This window comes from Argopecten irradians, chromosome 10, assembly GCF_041381155.1.
Source record: "Argopecten irradians isolate NY chromosome 10, Ai_NY, whole genome shotgun sequence".
Taxonomy (NCBI): domain Eukaryota; kingdom Metazoa; phylum Mollusca; class Bivalvia; order Pectinida; family Pectinidae; genus Argopecten; species Argopecten irradians.
Window position 1 is genome coordinate 10,404,272 of NC_091143.1, and position 16,208 is coordinate 10,420,479.

Below are 16,208 nucleotides of genomic sequence, written 5' to 3' on the forward strand. Positions count from 1 at the left end.
TTTAACGACCAGAGGCAACTAAAGTATAGTCTTTTGTAATCGTCCTAACTAAACACTTCTTCGTAAGGTCTCCCTTGACACTGTCCCAATTTTGTCAAAGAAATCAGCACTCCTCCTGTAAGGAAGGCTCTTGGTTCTGTTCCCTAGTCGAGAAACACTTGTACTTTTATTAAATTTGTAGTTTCTACTCATGCCTAACGCTCAGCATAAAGAGGGTGTAAAGAGTGGTAACAGTAATGTTGTCAGTATAAAAAAAACGAATGGGGTGTACAATGTTAAGGAAGTAAAAAAAAAACTGAATTGGTAGAGGATAAAAATCAACATCCCAAATTTAGTCACCTTTTGCGATTAAAGGCGTCTAATTTAGTGACTATGTATTCTCTGTTCTTCCTAACGTGTCTCTGGACACCCGTTTTAATTTTTACTACTTGTTGAACTCTCGGTCCTGTTTGGAAAATCATGTGTTCTATCATCTGACCGAGAATCATCATAGTATACAAAAGAGGTATATTCTGCTGTTCTTGAACTGCGCCTAAAGATTCAGTGTCTCTTGCAGAATACTTCATTGAGATATGGCAACAGCTCCACTATTTCAAAAAGATGCGAGTCTCTATATATCTATATATATCTTTATATACGCTACACAATGATTGCTATGATAAGGAGTATCGAAAAGAAAACATAATAGTCCCCCGTAGCGCAGCGGATAGCGCGCTGGACTTCTAATCCAGAGGCCGCGGGTTCGAATCCCGCCGGGGATGTGATAATTTTATTATTTTATAGTGATGTGTATTCCTTATTTTATAGTGATGTGTAATCCTAAGTGGGCCGAACAACGTTCATTTCAAGGTATTAGCCAACCGCTGCAAGAGAAAAACAATTTAATATCCCAAATCAGGTCACCTTCTCGATAAAGACCGCTACTTTTGGTTTTGAATTTTTTCCAAGAGATCAGCACTCGTCCCTGTCAGGAAGGCTGTTTCCTAGTCCAGGCGCATAGATAATGTGTTGCGACTTGGCCTGGTAACAGTGGTTTTTCCGTTGTCAGTATAGTCAGCTGGGTGGGATATACTGCGTTAAGGAAAAAACATCCCAAATTTAGTCGCCTTTTTCGATTAAAGGCGACTAATTTTGGGATTTTTCCTATTTGCCCTATTTAACAAACACACTAGTCTACAAATGTGGTAGCTTCTGCTCATTCATAGGTTTTGAATTTTTGCCAAGAGATCAGCACTCGTCCCTGTCAGGAAGGCTGTTTCCTAGTCCAGGCGCATAGATAATGTGTTGCGACTTGGCCTGGTAACAGTGGTTTTTCCGTTGTCAGTATAGTCAGCTGGGTGGGATATACTGCGTTAAGGAAAAAACATCCCAAATTTAGTCGCCTTTTTCGATTAAAGGCGACTAATTTTGGTATTTTTCCTATTTGCCCTATTTGACAAACACACTAGTCTACAAATGTGGTAGCTTCCGCTCATTCCTAGCGTCCAACATAAAGTGGAATGACTGGTTTGCCCTTTGACAGAATAATGTGACAGAGTGAATTGTATTCGTTCTGTGGCATACTTCACGTGTGCAATGTGTTGCGTGTGTGGATATACATTTTTGGAGGATGCAGATGAGCACATCATATTCACTTTGATGGTAAGCTTTAATGATATAGTACCATAAAAAGGGCAAGAGTTCCACTATATAAGAAGCCACAACAAGAATGTACCGCAACCTCCAAAAACATACACCGTGCACTATATACATGCCACACATTGCGTAAATGGGAACCCGTCCTTACGTGACCCTGGCCGTTAATAGAACGTAAATATGATAAAATAATTTAATTTCATATGTTACACAAATATAGATATTGGATGGATCGTTGAGGTTATTTTCCATAGGCCGAAAGAATAGAACGTCAAGTATTATGACGTCATACATACAGAACGGTTTCGTGGGAAATTTTAAAAGCGCCACAGTCATTGGCCAAACTGAATTATTGGATAAGATATCAATGCGCCACAACTCCATTTGTTTTAATGTAAAAATAAGTAAAATCACGAAAATGTATACCTAATTACCCTATTGAGTTATCTGAATTAAGTTAATTGCATTTATCTCAATATTTTTTTATATGGAATATAATGCTTAACTAAATTAAACATACAAATCGTCATTTTCTAGGGAAAATACTTAAATACTAAAGGATAATCAGTTACAGATTTTATTATTGTGTGGCTCGGTCAGGGAACAAAACCTCGGTCTTCCACACATGATGATGTCCGAAAGCTCATCTCAAGGCAATAGTTAAGCTTTGTAAAGGAAGAAAAACAACATCTCAAATCTAAAACTTAATTGTCTTTAACGACCAGAGGCAACTAAAGTATAGTCTTTTGTAATCGTCCTAACTAAACACTTCTTCGTAAGGTCTCCCTTGACACTGTCCCAATTTTGTCAAAGAAATCAGCACTCCTCCTGTAAGGAAGGCTCTTGGTTCTGTTCCCTAGTCGAGAAACACTTGTACTTTTATTAAATTTGTAGTTTCTACTCATGCCTAACGCTCAGCATAAAGAGGGTGTAAAGAGTGGTTACAGTAACGTTGTCAGTATAAAAAACGAATGGGGTGTACAATGTTAAGGAAGTAAAAAAAAAACTGAATTGGTAGAGGATAAAAAATCAACATCCCAAATTTAGTCACCTTTTGCGATTAAAGGCGTCTAATTTAGTGACTATGTATTCTCTGTTCTTCCTAACGTGTCTCTGGACACCCGTTTTAATTTTTACTACTTGTTGAACTCTCGGTCCTGTTTGGAAAATCATGTGTTCTATCATCTGACCGAGAATCATCATAGTATACAAAAGAGGTATATTCTGCTGTTCTTGAATTGCGCCTAAAGATTCAGTGTCTCTTGCAGAATACTTCATTGAGATATGGCAACAGCTCCACTATTTCAAAAAGATGCGAGTCTCTATATATCTATATAGATCTTTATATACGCTACACAATGATTGCTATGATAAGGAGTATCGAAAAGAAAACATAATAGTCCCCGTAGCGCAGCGGATAGCGCGCTGGACTTCTAATCCAGAGGCCGCGGGTTCGAATCCCGCCGGGGATGTGATAATTTTATTATTTTATAGTGATGTGTATTCCTTATTTTATAGTGATGTGTATTCCTAAGTGGGCCGAACAACGTTCATTTCAAGGTATTAGCCAACCGCTGCAAGAGAAAAACAATTTAATATCCCAAATCAGGTCGCCTTCTCGATAAAGACAACTACTTTTGGTTTTGAATTTTTCCAAGAGATCATCACTCGTCCATGTCAGGAAGGCTGTTTCCTAGTCCAGGCGCATATGTGTTGCGACTTGGCCTGGTAACAGTGGTTTTTCCGTTGTCAGTATAGTCAGCTGGGTGGGATATACTGCGTTAAGGAAAAAACATCCCAAATTTAGTCGCCTTTTACGATTAAAGGCGACTAATTTTGGGATTTTTCCTATTTGCCCTATTTAACAAACACACTAGTCTACAAATGTGGTAGCTTCTGCTCATTCATAGGTTTTGAATTTTTGCCGAGAGATCTTCACTCGTCCATGTCAGGAAGGCTGTTTCCTAGTCCAGGCGCATATGTGTTGCGACTTGGCCTGGTAACAGTGGTTTTTGTTTTTCCATTGTCAGTATAGTCAGCTGGGTGGGATATACTGCGTTAAGGAAAAAACATCCCAAATTTAGTCGCCTTTTTCGATTAAAGGCGACTAATTTTGGTATTTTTCCTATTTGCCCTATTTGACAAACACACTAGTCTACAAATGTGGTAGCTTCCGCTCATTCCTAGCGTCCAACATAAAGTGGAATGACTGGTTTGCCCTTTGACAGAATAATGTGACAGAGTGAATTGTATTCGTTCTGTGGCATACTTCACGTGTGCAATGTGTTGCGTGTGTGGATATACATTTTTGGAGGATGCAGATGAGCACATCATATTCACTTTGATGGTAAGCTTTAATGATATAGTACCATAAAAAGGGCAAGAGTTCCACTATATAAGAAGCCACAACAAGAATGTACCGCAACCTCCAAAAACATACACCGTGCACTATATACATGCCACACATTGCGTAAATGGGAACCCGTCCTTACGTGACCCTGGCCGTTAATAGAACGTAAATATGATAAAATAATTTAATTTCATATGTTACACAAATATAGATATTGGATGGATCGTTGAGGTTATTTTCCATAGGCCGAAAGAATAGAACGTCAAGTATTATGACGTCATACATACAGAACGGTTTCGTGGGAAATTTTAAAAGCGCCACAGTCATTGGCCAAACTGAATTATTGGATAAGATATCAATGCGCCACAACTCCATTTGTTTTAATGTAAAAATAAGTAAAATCACGAAAATGTATACCTAATTACCCTATTGAGTTATCTGAATTAAGTTAATTGCATTTATCTCAATATTTTTTATATGGAATATAATGCTTAACTAAATTAAACATACAAATCGTCATTTTCTAGGGAAAATACTTAAATACTAAAGGATAATCAGTTACAGATTTTATTATTGTGTGGCTCGGTCAGGGAACAAAACCTCGGTCTTCCACACATGATGATGTCCGAAAGCTCATCTCAAGGCAATAGTTAAGCTTTAAAGGAAGAAAAACAACATCTCAAATCTAAAACTTAATTGTCTTTAACGACCAGAGGCAACTAAAGTATAGTCTTTTGTAATCGTCCTAACTAAACACTTCTTCGTAAGGTCTCCCTTGACACTGTCCCAATTTTGTCAAAGAAATCAGCACTCCTCCTGTAAGGAAGGCCCTTGGTTCTGTTCCCTAGCCGAGAACACATTATACTTTTATTAAATTTGTAGTTTCTACTCATGCCTAACGCTCAGCATAAAAGAGGGTGTAAAGAGTGGTTACAGTAACGTTGTCAGTATAAAAAACGAATGGGGTGTACAATGTTAAGGAAGTAAAAAAAAAACTGAATTGGTAGAGGATAAAAATCAACATCCCAAATTTAGTCACCTTTTGCGATTAAAGGCGTCTAATTTAGTGACTATGTATTCTCTGTTCTTCCTAACGTGTCTCTGGACACCCGTTTTAATTTTTACTACTTGTTGAACTCTCGGTCCTGTTTGGAAAATCATGTGTTCTATCATCTGACCGAGAATCATCATAGTATACAAAAGAGGTATATTCTGCTGTTCTTGAATTGCGCCTAAAGATTCAGTGTCTCTTGCAGAATACTTCATTGAGATATGGCAACAGCTCCACTATTTCAAAAAGATGCGAGTCTCTATATATCTATATAGATCTTTATATACGCTACACAATGATTGCTATGATAAGGAGTATCGAAAAGAAAACATAATAGTCCCCGTAGCGCAGCGGATAGCGCGCTGGACTTCTAATCCAGAGGCCGCGGGTTCGAATCCCGCCGGGGATGTGATAATTTTATTATTTTATAGTGATGTGTATTCCTTATTTTATAGTGATGTGTATTCCTAAGTGGGCCGAACAACGTTCATTTCAAGGTATTAGCCAACCGCTGCAAGAGAAAAACAATTTAATATCCCAAATCAGGTCGCCTTCTCGATAAAGACAACTACTTTTGGTTTTGAATTTTTTCCAAGAGATCATCACTCGTCCATGTCAGGAAGGCTGTTTCCTAGTCCAGGCGCATATGTGTTGCGACTTGGCCTGGTAACAGTGGTTTTTCCGTTGTCAGTATAGTCAGCTGGGTGGGATATACTGCGTTAAGGAAAAAAACATCCCAAATTTAGTCGCCTTTTTCGATTAAAGGCGACTAATTTTGGGATTTTTCCTATTTGCCCTATTTAACAAACACACTAGTCTACAAATGTGGTAGCTTCTGCTCATTCATAGGTTTTGAATTTTTGCCAAGAGATCAGCACTCGTCCCTGTCAGGAAGGCTGTTTCCTAGTCCAGGCGCATAGATAATGTGTTGCGACTTGGCCTGGTAACAGTGGTTTTTCCGTTGTCAGTATAGTCAGCTGGGTGGGATATACTGCGTTAAGGAAAAAACATCCCAAATTTAGTCGCCTTTTTCGATTAAAGGCGACTAATTTTGGGATTTTTCCTATTTGCCCTATTTAACAAACACACTAGTCTACAAATGTGGTAGCTTCTGCTCATTCATAGTTTTTTGGTTTTGAATTTTTGCCAAGAGATCAGCACTCGTCCCTGTCAGGAAGGCTGTTTCCTAGTCCAGGCGCATAGATAATGTGTTGCGACTTGGCCTGGTAACAGTGGTTTTTCCGTTGTCAGTATAGTCAGCTGGGTGGGATATACTGCGTTAAGGAAAAAACATCCCAAATTTAGTCGCCTTTTTCGATTAAAGGCGACTAATTTTGGTATTTTTCCTATTTGCCCTATTTGACAAACACACTAGTCTACAAATGTGGTAGCTTCCGCTCATTCCTAGCGTCCAACATAAAGTGGAATGACTGGTTTGCCCTTTGACAGAATAATGTGACAGAGTGAATTGTATTCGTTCTGTGGCATACTTCACGTGTGCAATGTGTTGCGTGTGTGGATATACATTTTTGGAGGATGCAGATGAGCACATCATATTCACTTTGATGGTAAGCTTTAATGATATAGTACCATAAAAAGGGCAAGAGTTCCACTATATAAGAAGCCACAACAAGAATGTACCGCAACCTCCAAAAACATACACCGTGCACTATATACATGCCACACATTGCGTAAATGGGAACCCGTCCTTACGTGACCCTGGCCGTTAATAGAACGTAAATATGATAAAATAATTTAATTTCATATGTTACACTAATTTCTATTGGATGGATCTTTGAGGTTATTTTCCATAGACCGAAAGAATGGAACGTCAAGTATTATGCCGTCATACATACAGAACGGTTTCGCGGGGAATGTTAAAAGCGTTACAGTCATTGGCCAAACTGAATTATTGGATAAGATATCAATGCGCCACAACTCCATTTGTTTTTAATGTAAAAGAAAGCAAAATTACGAAAATGTATACCTAATTACCCTATTGAGTTATCTGAATTAAGTTAATTGCATTTATCTCAATATTTTTTATATGGAATATAATGCTTAACTAAATTAAACATACAAATCGTCATTTTCTAGGGAAAATACTTAAATACTAAAGGATAATCAGTTACAGATTTTATTATTGTGTGGCTCGGTCAGGGAACAAAACCTCGGTCTTCCACACATGATGATGTCCGAAAGCTCATCTCAAGGCAATAGTTAAGCTTTGTAAAGGAAGAAAAACAACATCTCAAATCTAAAACTTAATTGTCTTTAACGACCAGAGGCAACTAAAGTATAGTCTTTTGTAATCGTCCTAACTAAACACTTCTTCGTAAGGTCTCCCTTGACACTGTCCCAATTTTGTCAAAGAAATCAGCACTCCTCCTGTAAGGAAGGCTCTTGGTTCTGTTCCCTAGTCGAGAAACACTTGTACTTTTATTAAATTTGTAGTTTCTACTCATGCCTAACGCTCAGCATAAAGAGGGTGTAAAGAGTGGTTACAGTAACGTTGTCAGTATAAAAAACGAATGGGGTGTACAATGTTAAGGAAGTAAAAAAAAAACTGAATTGGTAGAGGATAAAAATCAACATCCCAAATTTAGTCACCTTTTGCGATTAAAGGCGTCTAATTTAGTGACTATGTATTCTCTGTTCTTCCTAACGTGTCTCTGGACACCCGTTTTAATTTTTACTACTTGTTGAACTCTCGGTCCTGTTTGGAAAATCATGTGTTCTATCATCTGACCGAGAATCATCATAGTATACAAAAGAGGTATATTCTGCTGTTCTTGAATTGCGCCTAAAGATTCAGTGTCTCTTGCAGAATACTTCATTGAGATATGGCAACAGCTCCACTATTTCAAAAAGATGCGAGTCTCTATATATCTATATAGATCTTTATATACGCTACACAATGATTGCTATGATAAGGAGTATCGAAAAGAAAACATAATAGTCCCCGTAGCGCAGCGGATAGCGCGCTGGACTTCTAATCCAGAGGCCGCGGGTTCGAATCCCGCCGGGGATGTGATAATTTTATTATTTTATAGTGATGTGTATTCCTTATTTTATAGTGATGTGTATTCCTAAGTGGGCCGAACAACGTTCATTTCAAGGTATTAGCCAACCGCTGCAAGAGAAAAACAATTTAATATCCCAAATCAGGTCGCCTTCTCGATAAAGACAACTACTTTTGGTTTTGAATTTTTTCCAAGAGATCATCACTCGTCCATGTCAGGAAGGCTGTTTCCTAGTCCAGGCGCATATGTGTTGCGACTTGGCCTGGTAACAGTGGTTTTTCCGTTGTCAGTATAGTCAGCTGGGTGGGATATACTGCGTTAAGGAAAAAACATCCCAAATTTAGTCGCCTTTTTCGATTAAAGGCGACTAATTTTGGGATTTTTCCTATTTGCCCTATTTAACAAACACACTAGTCTACAAATGTGGTAGCTTCTGCTCATTCATAGGTTTTGAATTTTTGCCAAGAGATCAGCACTCGTCCCTGTCAGGAAGGCTGTTTCCTAGTCCAGGCGCATAGATAATGTGTTGCGACTTGGCCTGGTAACAGTGGTTTTTCCGTTGTCAGTATAGTCAGCTGGGTGGGATATACTGCGTTAAGGAAAAAACATCCCAAATTTAGTCGCCTTTTTCGATTAAAGGCGACTAATTTTGGTATTTTTCCTATTTGCCCTATTTGACAAACACACTAGTCTACAAATGTGGTAGCTTCCGCTCATTCCTAGCGTCCAACATAAAGTGGAATGACTGGTTTGCCCTTTGACAGAATAATGTGACAGAGTGAATTGTATTCGTTCTGTGGCATACTTCACGTGTGCAATGTGTTGCGTGTGTGGATATACATTTTTGGAGGATGCAGATGAGCACATCATATTCACTTTGATGGTAAGCTTTAATGATATAGTACCATAAAAAGGGCAAGAGTTCCACTATAAAAAAAGCCACAACAAGAATGTACCGCAACCTCCAAAAACATACACCGTGCACTATATACATGCCACACATTGCGTAAATGGGAACCCGTCCTTACGTGACCCTGGCCGTTAATAGAACGTAAATATGATAAAATAATTTAATTTCATATGTTACACAAATATAGATATTGGATGGATCGTTGAGGTTATTTTCCATAGGCCGAAAGAATAGAACGTCAAGTATTATGACGTCATACATACAGAACGGTTTCGTGGGAAATTTTAAAAGCGCCACAGTCATTGGCCAAACTGAATTATTGGATAAGATATCAATGCGCCACAACTCCATTTGTTTTAATGTAAAAATAAGTAAAATCACGAAAATGTATACCTAATTACCCTATTGAGTTATCTGAATTAAGTTAATTGCATTTATCTCAATATTTTTTATATGGAATATAATGCTTAACTAAATTAAACATACAAATCGTCATTTTCTAGGGAAAATACTTAAATACTAAAGGATAATCAGTTACAGATTTTATTATTGTGTGGCTCGGTCAGGGAACAAAACCTCGGTCTTCCACACATGATGATGTCCGAAAGCTCATCTCAAGGCAATAGTTAAGCTTTGTAAAGGAAGAAAAACAACATCTCAAATCTAAAACTTAATTGTCTTTAACGACCAGAGCAACAACTAAAGTATAGTCTTTTGTAATCGTCCTAACTAAACACTTCTTCGTAAGGTCTCCCTTGACACTGTCCCAATTTTGTCGAAGAAATCAGCACTCCTCCTGTAAGGAAGGCTCTTGGTTCTGTTCCCTAGTCGAGAAACACTTGTACTTTTATTAAATTTGTAGTTTCTACTCATGCCTAACGCTCAGCATAAAGAGGGTGTAAAGAGTGGTTACAGTAACGTTGTCAGTATAAAAACGAATGGGGTGTACAATGTTAAGGAAGTAAAAAAAAAACTGAATTGGTAGAGGATAAAAATCAACATCCCAAATTTAGTCACCTTTTGCGATTAAAGGCGTCTAATTTAGTGACTATGTATTCTCTGTTCTTCCTAACGTGTCTCTGGACACCCGTTTTAAATTTTTACTACTTGTTGAACTCTCGGTCCTGTTTGGAAAATCATGTGTTCTTTCATCTGACCGAGAATCATCATAGTATAAAAAAAGAGATATATTCTGCTGTTCTTGAATTGCGCCTAAAGATTCAGTGTCTCTTGCAGAATACTTCATTGAGATATGGCAACAGCTCCACTATTTCAAAAAGATGCGAGTCTCTATATATCTATATAGATCTTTACATACGCTACACAATGATTGCTATGATAAGGAGTATCGAAAAGAAAACATAATAGTCCCCGTAGCGCAGCGGATAGCGCGCTGGACTTCTAATCCAGAGGCCGCGGGTTCGAATCCCGCCGGGGATGTGATAATTTTATTATTTTATAGTGATGTGTATTCCTTATTTTATAGTGATGTGTATTCCTAAGTGGGCCGAACAACGTTCATTTCAAGGTATTAGCCAACCGCTGCAAGAGAAAAACAATTTAATATCCCAAATCAGGTCGCCTTCTCGATAAAGACAACTACTTTTGGTTTTGAATTTTTTCCAAGAGATCATCACTCGTCCATGTCAGGAAGGCTGTTTCCTAGTCCAGGCGCATATGTGTTGCGACTTGGCCTGGTAACAGTGGTTTTTCCGTTGTCAGTATAGTCAGCTGGGTGGGATATACTGCGTTAAGGAAAAAACATCCCAAATTTAGTCGCCTTTTTCGATTAAAGGCGACTAATTTTGGGATTTTTCCTATTTGCCCTATTTAACAAACACACTAGTCTACAAATGTGGTAGCTTCTGCTCATTCATAGGTTTTGAATTTTTGCCAAGAGATCAGCACTCGTCCCTGTCAGGAAGGCTGTTTCCTAGTCCAGGCGCATAGATAATGTGTTGCGACTTGGCCTGGTAACAGTGGTTTTTCCGTTGTCAGTATAGTCAGCTGGGTGGGATATACTGCGTTAAGGAAAAAACATCCCAAATTTAGTCGCCTTTTTCGATTAAAGGCGACTAATTTTGGGATTTTTCCTATTTGCCCTATTTAACAAACACACTAGTCTACAAATGTGGTAGCTTCTGCTCATTCATAGGTTTTGAATTTTTGCCAAGAGATCAGCACTCGTCCCTGTCAGGAAGGCTGTTTCCTAGTCCAGGCGCATAGATAATGTGTTGCGACTTGGCCTGGTAACAGTGGTTTTTCCGTTGTCAGTATAGTCAGCTGGGTGGGATATACTGCGTTAAGGAAAAAACATCCCAAATTTAGTCGCCTTTTTCGATTAAAGGCGACTAATTTTGGGATTTTTCCTATTTGCCCTATTTAACAAACACACTAGTCTACAAATGTGGTAGCTTCCGCTCATTCCTAGCGTCCAACATAAAGTGGAATGACTGGTTTGCCCTTTGACAGAATAATGTGACAGAGTGAATTGTATTCGTTCTGTGGCATACTTCACGTGTGCAATGTGTTGCGTGTGTGGATATACATTTTTGGAGGATGCAGATGAGCACATCATATTCACTTTGATGGTAAGCTTTAATGATATAGTACCATAAAAAGGGCAAGAGTTCCACTATATAAGAAGCCACAACAAGAATGTACCGCAACCTCCAAAAACATACACCGTGCACTATATACATGCCACACATTGCGTAAATGGGAACCCGTCCTTACGTGACCCTGGCCGTTAATAGAACGTAAATATGATAAAATAATTTAATTTCATATGTTACACAAATATAGATATTGGATGGATCGTTGAGGTTATTTTCCATAGGCCGAAAGAATAGAACGTCAAGTATTATGACGTCATACATACAGAACGGTTTCGTGGGAAATTTTAAAAGCGCCACAGTCATTGGCCAAACTGAATTATTGGATAAGATATCAATGCGCCACAACTCCATTTGTTTTAATGTAAAAATAAGTAAAATCACGAAAATGTATACCTAATTACCCTATTGAGTTATCTGAATTAAGTTAATTGCATTTATCTCAATATTTTTTATATGGAATATAATGCTTAACTAAATTAAACATACAAATCGTCATTTTCTAGGGAAAATACTTAAATACTAAAGGATAATCAGTTACAGATTTTATTATTGTGTGGCTCGGTCAGGGAACAAAACCTCGGTCTTCCACACATGATGATGTCCGAAAGCTCATCTCAAGGCAATAGTTAAGCTTTGTAAAGGAAGAAAAACAACATCTCAAATCTAAAACTTAATTGTCTTTAACGACCAGAGGCAACTAAAGTATAGTCTTTTGTAATCGTCCTAACTAAACACTTCTTCGTAAGGTCTCCCTTGACACTGTCCCAATTTTGTCAAAGAAATCAGCACTCCTCCTGTAAGGAAGGCTCTTGGTTCTGTTCCCTAGTCGAGAAACACTTGTACTTTTATTAAATTTGTAGTTTCTACTCATGCCTAACGCTCAGCATAAAGAGGGTGTAAAGAGTGGTTACAGTAACGTTGTCAGTATAAAAAAAACGAATGGGGTGTACAATGTTAAGGAAGTAAAAAAAAAACTGAATTGGTAGAGGATAAAAATCAACATCCCAAATTTAGTCACCTTTTGCGATTAAAGGCGTCTAATTTAGTGACTATGTATTCTCTGTTCTTCCTAACGTGTCTCTGGACACCCGTTTTAATTTTTACTACTTGTTGAACTCTCGGTCCTGTTTGGAAAATCATGTGTTCTATCATCTGACCGAGAATCATCATAGTATACAAAAGAGGTATATTCTGCTGTTCTTGAATTGCGCCTAAAGATTCAGTGTCTCTTGCAGAATACTTCATTGAGATATGGCAACAGCTCCACTATTTCAAAAAGATGCGAGTCTCTATATATCTATATAGATCTTTATATACGCTACACAATGATTGCTATGATAAGGAGTATCGAAAAGAAAACATAATAGTCCCCGTAGCGCAGCGGATAGCGCGCTGGACTTCTAATCCAGAGGCCGCGGGTTCGAATCCCGCCGGGGATGTGATAATTTTATTATTTTATAGTGATGTGTATTCCTTATTTTATAGTGATGTGTATTCCTAAGTGGGCCGAACAACGTTCATTTCAAGGTATTAGCCAACCCTGCAAGAGAAAAACAATTTAATATCCCAAATCAGGTCGCCTTCTCGATAAAGACAACTACTTTTGGTTTTGAATTTTTTCCAAGAGATCATCACTCGTCCATGTCAGGAAGGCTGTTTCCTAGTCCAGGCGCATATGTGTTGCGACTTGGCCTGGTAACAGTGGTTTTTTCCGTTGTCAGTATAGTCAGCTGGGTGGGATATACTGCGTTAAGGAAAAAACATCCCAAATTTAGTCGCCTTTTTCGATTAAAGGCGACTAATTTTGGGATTTTTCCTATTTGCCCTATTTAACAAACACACTAGTCTACAAATGTGGTAGCTTCTGCTCATTCATAGGTTTTGAATTTTTGCCAAGAGATCAGCACTCGTCCCTGTCAGGAAGGCTGTTTCCTAGTCCAGGCGCATAGATAATGTGTTGCGACTTGGCCTGGTAACAGTGGTTTTTCCGTTGTCAGTATAGTCAGCTGGGTGGGATATACTGCGTTAAGGAAAAAACATCCCAAATTTAGTCGCCTTTTTCGATTAAAGGCGACTAATTTTGGGATTTTTCCTATTTGCCCTATTTAACAAACACACTAGTCTACAAATGTGGTAGCTTCTGCTCATTCATAGGTTTTGAATTTTTGCCAAGAGATCAGCACTCGTCCCTGTCAGGAAGGCTGTTTCCTAGTCCAGGCGCATAGATAATGTGTTGCGACTTGGCCTGGTAACAGTGGTTTTTCCGTTGTCAGTATAGTCAGCTGGGTGGGATATACTGCGTTAAGGAAAAAACATCCCAAATTTAGTCGCCTTTTTCGATTAAAGGCGACTAATTTTGGTATTTTTCCTATTTGCCCTATTTGACAAAACACACTAGTCTACAAATGTGGTAGCTTCCGCTCATTCCTAGCGTCCAACATAAAGTGGAATGACTGGTTTGCCCTTTGACAGAATAATGTGACAGAGTGAATTGTATTCGTTCTGTGGCATACTTCACGTGTGCAATGTGTTGCGTGTGTGGATATACATTTTTGGAGGATGCAGATGAGCACATCATATTCACTTTGATGGTAAGCTTTAATGATATAGTACCATAAAAAGGGCAAGAGTTCCACTATATAAGAAGCCACAACAAGAATGTACCGCAACCTCCAAAAACATACACCGTGCACTATATACATGCCACACATTGCGTAAATGGGAACCCGTCCTTACGTGACCCTGGCCGTTAATAGAACGTAAATATGATAAAATAATTTAATTTCATATGTTACACAAATATAGATATTGGATGGATCGTTGAGGTTATTTTCCATATGCCGAAAGAATAGAACGTCAAGTATTATGACGTCATACATACAGAACGATTTCGTGGGAAATTTTTAAAAGCGCCACAGTCATTGGCCAAACTGAATTATTGGATAAGATATCAATGCGCCACAACTCCATTTGTTTTAATGTAAAAATAAGTAAAATCACGAAAATGTATACCTAATTACCCTATTGAGTTATCTGAATTAAGTTAATTGCATTTATCTCAATATTTTTTATATGGAATATAATGCTTAACTAAATTAAACATACAAATCGTCATTTTCTAGGGAAAATACTTAAATACTAAAGGATAATCAGTTACAGATTTTATTATTGTGTGGCTCAGTCAGGGAACAAAACCTCGGTCTTCCACACATGATGATGTCCGAAAGCTCATCTCAAGGCAATAGTTAAGCTTTGTAAAGGAAGAAAAACAACATCTCAAATCTAAAACTTAATTGTCTTTAACGACCAGAGGCAACTAAAGTATAGTCTTTTGTAATCGTCCTAACTAAACACTTCTTCGTAAGGTCTCCCTTGACACTGTCCCAATTTTGTCGAAGAAATCAGCACTCCTCCTGTAAGGAAGGCTCTTGGTTCTGTTCCCTAGTCGAGAAACACTTGTACTTTTATTAAATTTGTAGTTTCTACTCATGCCTAACGCTCAGCATAAAGAGGGTGTAAAGAGTGGTTACAGTAACGTTGTCAGTATAAAAAACGAATGGGGTGTACAATGTTAAGGAAGTAAAAAAAAAAAACTGAATTGGTAGAGGATAAAAATCAACATCCCAAATTTAGTCACCTTTTGCGATTAAAGGCGTCTAATTTAGTGACTATGTATTCTCTGTTCTTCCTAACGTGTCTCTGGACACCCGTTTTAATTTTTACTACTTGTTGAACTCTCGGTCCTGTTTGGAAAATCATGTGTTCTATCATCTGACCGAGAATCATCATAGTATACAAAAGAGGTATATTCTGCTGTTCTTGAATTGCGCCTAAAGATTCAGTGTCTCTTGCAGAATACTTCATTGAGATATGGCAACAGCTCCACTATTTCAAAAAGATGCGAGTCTCTATATATCTATATAGATCTTTATATACGCTACACAATGATTGCTATGATAAGGAGTATCGAAAAGAAAACATAATAGTCCCCGTAGCGCAGCGGATAGCGCGCTGGACTTCTAATCCAGAGGCCGCGGGTTCGAATCCCGCCGGGGATGTGATAATTTTATTATTTTATAGTGATGTGTATTCCTTATTTTATAGTGATGTGTATTCCTAAGTGGGCCGAACAACGTTCATTTCAAGGTATTAGCCAACCGCTGCAAGAGAAAAACAATTTAATATCCCAAATCAGGTCGCCTTCTCGATAAAGACAACTACTTTTGGTTTTGAATTTTTTCCAAGAGATCATCACTCGTCCATGTCAGGAAGGCTGTTTCCTAGTCCAGGCGCATATGTGTTGCGACTTGGCCTGGTAACAGTGGTTTTTTCCGTTGTCAGTATAGTCAGCTGGGTGGGATATACTGCGTTAAGGAAAAAACATCCCAAATTTAGTCGCCTTTTTCGATTAAAGGCGACTAATTTTGGGATTTTTCCTATTTGCCCTATTTAACAAACACACTAGTCTACAAATGTGGTAGCTTCTGCTCATTCATAGGTTTTGAATTTTTGCCAAGAGATCAGCACTCGTCCCTGTCAGGAAGGCTGTTTCCTAGTCCAGGCGCATAGATAATGTGTTGCGACTTGGCCTGGTAACAGTGGTTTTTCCGTTGTCAGTATA

General features: G+C 38.3%; 7 non-coding genes across 7 annotated transcripts; all 7 read left to right on the forward strand.

Annotated features, from left to right (window-relative positions):
• Positions 1-687: 687 nt before the first annotated feature.
• On the forward strand, positions 688-761 carry Trnar-ucu (transfer RNA arginine (anticodon UCU)). Its single transcript has one exon. It is a non-coding gene; the product is annotated as a tRNA-Arg (tRNA).
• A 2,273-nt stretch (positions 762-3,034) lies between these two features.
• On the forward strand, positions 3,035-3,107 carry Trnar-ucu (transfer RNA arginine (anticodon UCU)). The gene has a single exon. It is a non-coding gene; the product is annotated as a tRNA-Arg (tRNA).
• Positions 3,108-5,372: 2,265 nt separating this feature from the next.
• On the forward strand, positions 5,373-5,445 carry Trnar-ucu (transfer RNA arginine (anticodon UCU)). Its single transcript has one exon. It is a non-coding gene; the product is annotated as a tRNA-Arg (tRNA).
• A 2,549-nt stretch (positions 5,446-7,994) lies between these two features.
• On the forward strand, positions 7,995-8,067 carry Trnar-ucu (transfer RNA arginine (anticodon UCU)). Its single transcript has one exon. It is a non-coding gene; the product is annotated as a tRNA-Arg (tRNA).
• Positions 8,068-10,336: 2,269 nt separating this feature from the next.
• Trnar-ucu (transfer RNA arginine (anticodon UCU)) lies at positions 10,337-10,409 on the forward strand. Its single transcript has one exon. It is a non-coding gene; the product is annotated as a tRNA-Arg (tRNA).
• A 2,544-nt stretch (positions 10,410-12,953) lies between these two features.
• On the forward strand, positions 12,954-13,026 carry Trnar-ucu (transfer RNA arginine (anticodon UCU)). The gene has a single exon. It is a non-coding gene; the product is annotated as a tRNA-Arg (tRNA).
• A 2,546-nt stretch (positions 13,027-15,572) lies between these two features.
• Positions 15,573-15,645, forward strand: Trnar-ucu (transfer RNA arginine (anticodon UCU)). Its single transcript has one exon. It is a non-coding gene; the product is annotated as a tRNA-Arg (tRNA).
• Positions 15,646-16,208: the final 563 nt, after the last annotated feature.